Raw genomic sequence first — 6,519 nt, 5'->3', positions numbered from 1 at the left:
GACACAAGTCAGACGTATGTTAGCAGGGCACGCTAGCTTAGATTAGGACGCTGCCTGTCATATTAAGAACTTGTCAACAACAGGTGCAAATAAAACAAATTGAGAAAAGAACAATAAGGTATTCCATGGAGTGCGTCTATCCCTTTTCAAACGGTAATGGTTTGATAGCACACTAGAGAACTATTTCTACTGGGAGTTTGGAGTTCATTAGGTTCTGGTCAAGTCCTGAGAATGGTGAGTATTCACTTGTGAAACAGAACCCATAAAACATGGGTATTTTTATTTGGTTTGTATGACCTTTGTGAATAATTCATGTCTTCTATGGGCTGTCCATTCCTCCATGTGTTTAGTAAGTCTACCCGTAGGGGATTGCGCCATCAGTGCACCTCACAAGGTGCACTGTAGGCATTACTTAAGGTTCTTTGCAGCATCCCTTTGGCCGGTAGCTGCAGCCCCTTTCATTCCTTTTACTGTACTTCCATTCATATTATCTTTCTTCCATCATACTTTCCACCTTCTAACAATCATCTTACCATGCAACTGCGAGGTTTTCCTCCTGTTACACCTTTCAAACTTTTTCGTTCCATTCCTGTTAAGTCTGTGTAGATTACTTTCTGGTTGGTTTATTGGCAAAAACGTAAGTTGAATTACATACCTGTCCATTACCTTGTACAGTACTACTCACAACTTTGCCTACACTACTTTGATAAGTCCACCTTGCCTTACAACAAGTGAGGTCATATGCAGTGCAGAATCTGGCATTTATACTCTACAGTTGGGAGAAGCTCTGGTCATCTCAGAAGAATGGAGGACTCAAACGTTCCGAAGAAAATGAGGAAAGATGCAAGACCCATAATTGGAGAAGTACACGCATTGATAATAGGAATAATAGATCCATAATTGGAGGAACATACGCATTGATATTAGGAACAATTGACCTGTAATTGGAGGAACATATGCATTGATAATAGGAATAGTAGACCTGTAACCGGAGGAACATATGCATTGATAATAGGAATAGAACTGTAATTGGAGGAACATATGCAATGATTATAGGAATAATAGACCTGTAATCAGAGGAACGCATGCAATGGTAATAGGCATAATAGCCCTGTAATTGGAGGAACATATGCATTGATAATGGGATTATTAGACCTGTAATTGGAGAAACCTATGCATTGATAATAGGAGTAATAGACCTGTAATTGGAGGAACATATGCATTGATAATAGGATTATTAGACCTGTAATTGGAGAAACCTATGCATTGATAATAGGAATAATAGACCTGTAATTGGAGGAACATATGCATTGATAATAGGAATACAGTAATAGACCTGTAATTGGAGGAACATATGCATTGATAATAGGAATACAGTAATAGACCTGTAATTGGAGAACATATGCATTAATAATAGGAATAATGGACCTGCAATTGGAGGAACATATGCATTGATAATAGGAATAATAGACCTGCAATTGGAGGATCTTATGCATTTATAACATGCATAACAGACCTGGAATTAGAGGAACATATGCATTGATAATAGGAATAATAGACCTATAATTGGAGGATCTTATGCATTTATAACATGCATAACAGACCTGGAATTAGAGGAAGATATGCATTGATAATTGGAGTGATAGACCTGTAATTGTAGGAACATATGCATTGATAGTAGGAATAATGGACCTGTAATTGGGGGGACATATGCATTGATAATAGGAATAGACCTGTAGTTGGAGGATCATGTGCATTAATAATAGGAATTGCAGACCTGTAATTCGAGGAACACATGCATTGATAATAGGAACAATAGACCTGTAATTGGAGAAGTACACGCATTGATAATAGGAATAATAGATCCATAATTGGAGGAACATACGCATTGATATTAGGAACAATTGACCTGTAATTGGAGGAACATATGCATTGATAATAGGAATAGTAGACCTGTAAATCGGAGGAACATATGCATTGATAATAGGAATAGTATTGGAGGAACATATGCATTGATAATAGGAATAGTAGACCTGTAACCGGAGGAACATATGCATTGATAATAGGAATAGACCTGTAATTGGAGGAACATATGCATTGATAATAGGAATAGTAGACCTGTAACCGGAGGTACATATGCACTGATAATCGGAATAGACCTGTAATTGGAGGAACATATGCATTGATAATAGGAATAGTAGACCTGTAACCGGAGGAACATATGCATTGATAATCGGAATAGACCTGTAATTGGAGGAACATATGCATTGATAATAGGAATAGACCTGTAATTGGAGGAACATATGCATTGATAATAGGAATAGTAGACCTGTAACCGGAGGTACATATGCACTGATAATAGGAATAGACCTGTAATTGGAGGAACATATGCACTGATAATAGGAATAGACCTGTAATTGGAGGAACATATGCACTGATAATAGGAATAGACCTGTAATTGGAGGAACATATGCACTGATAATAGGAATAGACCTGTAATTGGAGGAACAAATGCACTGATAATAGGAATAGAAATTGGAGGAACAAATGCATTGACAACAGGACCATCTGAATAAATAGGACCGTATAGCCTATGGTTACGAACAGAGCTTTATTAGACAACAATAACCACACCATTTAGGTGATGGCTTGGCGTCGTAGGAAAACCACCATCAATGTTAAAAGGCAAAAAGGTTTCAAATCCTTCATTCTCAAATGACGTTTTTTAGGAATGAGAGAATTGGGTCTTGTAAAGTGTAAATTGAAGTTTGATAAATGTGTAGTGTTTTTTTCATTGTGTACCATTGCTCTATTTCTCCGCTCTGGAAGCGAGTTGCTTCCGGGTAAAAAGGACGTACGTCACAAGGAAGCATACGTTAATTATCTTTTTAAATTTCATTTTGTTTATTTGTTTACGGGAAAATTTGTTATGTAGCAACGAGCGCATGCGCAGGTCGAGCCGTCGCTTGCTGACTTTTACAAATAAGTGAAAAGATTTTACAAAAATGTACCTAAGGGGTATATAGATTTAATTAAACATCTTTTTTTTAGATGATAGAACGAAAAAAATTATTTTCTTCACGTATATAAATACATTTTGACACCTAATGTATGACAGACAATCATACTGATTGTCCTGTGATTTTATATATATATATGCATATATAATATAGTATATAATATATATATATATATTATATATATAAATATATATATATATTTATATATATATATATATATAGTAAATATATATAGTTTACAAAGGTATTTTATAAACATTTTAGGTTTATTAAAGTCTCCTGTAGACAGTAAGAAAATGACAACAGACAAGTAGGCCTACTTCCGTTGTAATATTGAAAGATAAACACTGGATATTTAATGAACAATCCTTTCTCTTTAAACCGATTAAATATTAATTTCTGAAGTCTCAACTTCGTGATAATATTTTAGGGAAAGTGTTCCTTATTTAACATAGTTTATGGACCGCCTCCAAATTGCAGTGAAACTTATAAAATGGAATCTTTGACACCACTGTTCGCCCATGTAAGATAAAGGTTTGTTCGTTTATGAACAAATTCTGTACTGTCCCGCCCTAGAAGTGGGGCATAATGAGTTACAGTTGCCAAGTTTAATGTTTTTCAGTTACTAAAATCAATTATTGATAGTTTACTTCCCTTGATTTCTAATTTTCAAATACCAAAGTAGATTTATTACTACTTTGCAATGCTTGCAGGCTGATAAATTTTTGTATACATAGAGCAATAAGTCAGAAAATGTAAGGAAATTAACTGGAAAATAGCCAACCATTTCAGATACCTGACTGTAGCAGGTTTGGTAATTCAAAAGTAGCCTTGTAGTTACCTGTACCTAGAGCAGTAAACTCAGTGTATACGGGTATAGTGTATTAAGTGCTGATTAACCGTTACCTGTTATTAATAACTTACTCTATTTTACTGTCCCAATCTCTTTTATTTTCGTGAAACAGTACATTAAGAAAATCATTCTGAGGCATCCTGTCTGGGTCAATGCAGCCATTTTGATTGTACTTCTTGTCTCACCAGCTGTTTCTGCAGTTGGTGTTGCCTTAATTAGGTACTTCAAATATATAAGAATCCCCCAAAAATTCTTCGCGTGGGTACTTGTTTTATTTTTTATCGAGTGCATTTTTTTTTTATCTTTTTTTATGTTTTGGCCTCTCATGGGCCTTATGCCAGTTCGTGAGTATGATAAGGTGCTGAAAGAGATGAAGAGACCTTGTGTGGACCTTTTGATTTCCAACCAACCCACTCGCCGAGAGAGAGAGAGAGAGAGAGAGAGAGTTTGACAGATTTTACTGAGTCCGAATTTTAAAACCTCCAGTGAAAAATTGAAGATTTCATGAATATAAAAACAAAGTTTCCAGTCCTCATTTGCATATTTCACAATATACAAAAAGTGTTTTTTGAGGGTCCTCAAATGCTTAAATTACTTAAAGCTTTAACTCAAAATTAAATCCCCGAATTATGGCCTTTTTTACATAGTTAGTTGTAATCCTACAAACTTTAAAGTTATTCCCCAAAAGCGAGTGCGTTTTTGCAAGCGTCCGCTTTGTTTTGTAAAGTAATGGTTTGTAAATTGTATGAAATAATTCTGTACTGCTCTTCCTAGAAAGGGCATATTACTGTTAATATTATCGTAACCAGTAGGATTCTACTATCATCACTACTTTTACTTTTCGTTTCGTTGATATTACTGCTGCTTTTGTTATGAGAAGAGTAGAACTTGTCCATTAGGCCTACTACTAATTTTTCTCGTTGGCATTTTTAAAGAGTGCATTTTTTTATCTTTTTTATGTTTTGGCCTCTCATGGGCTCTCTCTCTATGCTCTCTCTCGTCTCTATGATGAGTTTTGAAACGCATAATGAAGAGACAGTTAAATTTGATTCCTTTTAAAAGCAGTATTGAATTAAGCGTTCAGACCTTTGGTGATGATATACTATTCATAAACATGAATTGTTAATGCGGTGTCGTCTTGAGGGAGTTGTTAATTTTGATTTTTAATATTGACTGATACAACGGCTTTGAAAAAGTAGTTACAGTTATTTTGCTTCTGTAATGATTTTGAGTTATTTTCCACGCTACCTGTTAGCCATTTTAAATGGTGGCTTAAAAACATCATTCTGTTATCATATCGTACCATTATTTATACTGCTATACCACAAACACTACCCTTACTGTTGGTTTAGTTATTGAATGAAGAATTCTTTCGCTTCAAAGAGGAGAAAGTTTAAGAAAATCAAAAGATTTGTTTTACGTTTAAAATTTCGACTCGCTACCAAACTCAGTTCACAAAAAGATTTACTATTTTTTACGTATAATTATTTAGTTCTCATGTCTGCCAGTAGGTGCCCTCGGCATAGCTTTCTTTTCGGAAGCATTCTGCAAGAATTCACTGGTGGAAAATGTATATTTACGCCAATATAAAGATATGTAAGATAAATTTGTTAAGTTATAACTAATTTTATTTCAGTATTTGTCTTTGCATGTGATATTATGCTTTACTGGAGCTATATAAAAAAATAACGTTAAGAAACGTAGCAAGGTGAAAATAGGAAAACTGGATGTCTTGAAGCTCATTTTTTACACAAGAAAGGCATAAATAATTTATAAAAGAGTAGACATAAAGTGTACCAGAACGATTCTGAAAGCACAATAAAGGTACACAAAGTTGTGCTTTAAGGTTTGGAATAGGTCCCTCTTCCTGCCAAAGGGAGAAGAAGAATAACATTGAAAATGAGAGTGGTTGAAAAGGTTCAAACACGAGATAACTATGGATCAACCCTGTGGATTCTGCAAGTCAAAGAATTCATGAAAGTATTAAACACAAACTCAAGTAAAATTGAATCAATCGAAAGCAAGCAGTTAAAAGATATGATAAAAGTCAAAGAATATATGGAAGTATTAAACAAACTCAAGTAAAATTGAATCACTTTAAAGTAAGCTGTTAAAAGATATGATAAATAACTGGAACAAAAAAAAAAAAAACACGATGGAGAGAAATGAATGATAAGACAACATTAAGAATCCATAGAAAATATAAAGTAAACATAAGGGAAAAGAATAAGCTAATCTGGGAAGACACAAAATGTCCGTGCTGTGAAGAAGAAGATGAAAACTTAGAACATTTCTGACTCTACTGTCCGGGATATAATGAGATTAGAAACAAATAGAGTTTTGTGCAGCTGTCAGGAAAATAAAGAAGAATTGACACTTAATATACTTTTATTTACAGATCTGCTGAAGGGAGAAATGGAAAAAAGGAAAGAAATTGTATAGTGACATTAGAAATAGGTAAAGATTTGTGCGGCAGCCATAGAAAAATAAAGAAGAATTGACAGATAATATACTTTTATTTACAGATCTGCTGAAGGGTGAAATTGAAAATAGGAAAGAATTATTATTAATAAAAGAATTATGGCTTTATGGGGACAAAAAACTTAAACACAAACAAAGGAGGAATGAAACGAGAAAGGGAGGATG

Source organism: Macrobrachium rosenbergii, chromosome 47 (genome assembly GCF_040412425.1).
Source record: "Macrobrachium rosenbergii isolate ZJJX-2024 chromosome 47, ASM4041242v1, whole genome shotgun sequence".
Taxonomy (NCBI): domain Eukaryota; kingdom Metazoa; phylum Arthropoda; class Malacostraca; order Decapoda; family Palaemonidae; genus Macrobrachium; species Macrobrachium rosenbergii.
Note: the sequence above shows the minus strand (reverse complement) of the source record.